The following is a 2,114-nucleotide window of genomic DNA, read 5'->3' on the forward strand; positions in this document are numbered from 1 at the left end:
GATGATTAATGGATGTCTGCGGCTGTTTCTCTTCAATTTGCGTGGTGCCACATCAGCAAATTAAGTTCTTGAAAGCTTTCTCTTTTCCATATGAGTAAAGCTGGGTTTACTCAGATGTTGCAACTCTTTCATAGTCCTATTTTGAGAGCCTTCTAACCTAACCGGACTATTCATAAAGTTGCATAGTAATGTATCAGACAGTGTTTCTTTGCTATTCATAAGGTTTTCCCTGGCCAATTCTTTGAGAAGTGGATGGCCTCTTCCTTCTTCCTAATCTGTCTCAGTCTGTAAGCTGGGCTGATACCTGTGCACCATGTGCATACCGCTGGGTTTGAAACACCAGTGGCTCAGCCTCAAAATTCACATCAACATGTCACCACGGTAGGACAAACCAACAGACAAGCTTGTCTCCCTGTTGGAAACTTCTCCTACCACCCTTACCTGGGTCCCTGTGGCAGACTCCTAAGTAAAACCACTTAGGGGCCCATAGAACCACTTAGAGGCCCACAGAACCACTTAGTGACCCATAGAACCACTTAGGAGCCCATAGAACCAGTTAGGGGCCCACAGAAACACCCAGGGGACCATAGAACCACTTAGGGGCCCACAGAAACACCCAGGGGCCCATAGAACCCTTGAGGGGCCCACAGGAACACCCAGGGGCCCATAGAACCACTTAAGGGCCTGTGGCAAGGGTCTGTAGAACCATCTGAGGCCTGTAGAACCACTTGGGAACCCATAGAACCACTTAGGGGCCAGAAGAATCAGTTAGGGACCCATAGAAACACTTACGGGCCTAAAGAAACACATGTGAGGCCATAGAACCATTAGGAGCCTGTAGAATCACCCAGGAGCACATAAAACCACCTAGGGGCCCATAGAACCCCCCAGGGGCCCATAGAACCACCTAGAGGCCCATAGAACCACTTAACTCAAAAAAACTCAACTGCTGTTGATTCGGATCTGACTCATAGAAACCCCTCCTTGGGTTTCCAAGACAGTATCACTGTGGAAGTAGATTGCTCAACCTTCCTTCTGAGGGGTGGCCAGTGGGTTTGAACCACCAGCCTTCTGGTTAGCAGGCAAATGCCTTAGGCACTACATCACCAGAGCTCCCCGTAAAACCACCTAGGGGTCCATAGAACAACCTAGGGGCCTGTACAAATACTTAGGGGCCCCTAGAACCACTCAGGGGCCCATAGAACCACTTGGGAGCCCTTCGGACCACCTGGCATCTGTAGAACAACTTGGGAGCCCATGGAACCACTTAGGGCCCCATAGAACTATCTAGGAGCCCATAAAACCAGCCAGGGGCTTGTAAGAACCACTTCGGGGCCTACAGAACCACCCAGGGGTCTGTAGAACCAGCCAGGGCACTGAAACCTCACAGGCCTCCCCCCAGGTTCTCAAAGGGCAGGACTGGGTTGGGGCTGAGAACATGTATTTCCAGGCTTCCAGGGGATGTGGCTGCTGACCCAGGGACCCCACATTGGGGAAACCTCTCTGGTGCAGGCTCATTGTTCCTGCTGTAAATAGGCCAGCTGGGAGGCAGACAAGGCTAGAGCCAGCTGTTCCTTGTCCTCCCAGAAGCCTGCACCCTCTCTGCCCTCTCCTCCGGCCCTTGCCAGTCTGGGAAGGGTGACAGAGCAGCTTGCCACCATCATCCCCTGGGGCAGGAGGGGCTAGGTGGGGCACATGTGCATCACAGGACCTGAGACCCCACCCAGGGAGGCAGATAAGCAGCCAGCTCCATCTCCTGTGGGTCACAGGCCACTGTCTCCACATCAGAGGCACAGAAGTGGTCTCACAGCCCTGGGGATGAAGTTGGACCATGGGCGACAGTTCAGGCCAGGCAGAGGTCAGCTTGCAAAGTCTGCATGGCTGAAGTATGGTCTAAAAATGCAGGGCCTGCCTGGAGGACATGCTGGACACCAGGGGCCGGAATATCCCCAAGGAGAGGACCTGTCTGGAGGACATGTCAGATGCCAGGGGCCAGAATGTCCCCAAGGAGAGGACCTGCCTGGAGGACATCTCAGATGCCAGAGGCCGGAATGTCCCCAAGGAGAGGACCTCCCTGGAGGACATCTCAGATGCCAGAGGCCGGAATGTCCCCA

At 53.6% G+C, this 2,114-nt stretch overlaps 1 protein-coding gene across 1 annotated transcript in view; it reads right to left on the minus strand.

The window, feature by feature from the left end:
• SH3TC1 (SH3 domain and tetratricopeptide repeats 1) overlaps positions 1-2,114 on the minus strand; it is a 159,421-nt gene that overhangs the window by 91,102 nt on the left and 66,205 nt on the right. The window lies entirely within an intron of this gene.

The sequence above is a fragment of the Orycteropus afer genome, unplaced genomic scaffold, assembly GCF_000298275.1.
Source record: "Orycteropus afer afer isolate SDZICR_OR568_19922 unplaced genomic scaffold, OryAfe1.0 scaffold00999, whole genome shotgun sequence".
NCBI classification, from domain to species: domain Eukaryota; kingdom Metazoa; phylum Chordata; class Mammalia; order Tubulidentata; family Orycteropodidae; genus Orycteropus; species Orycteropus afer.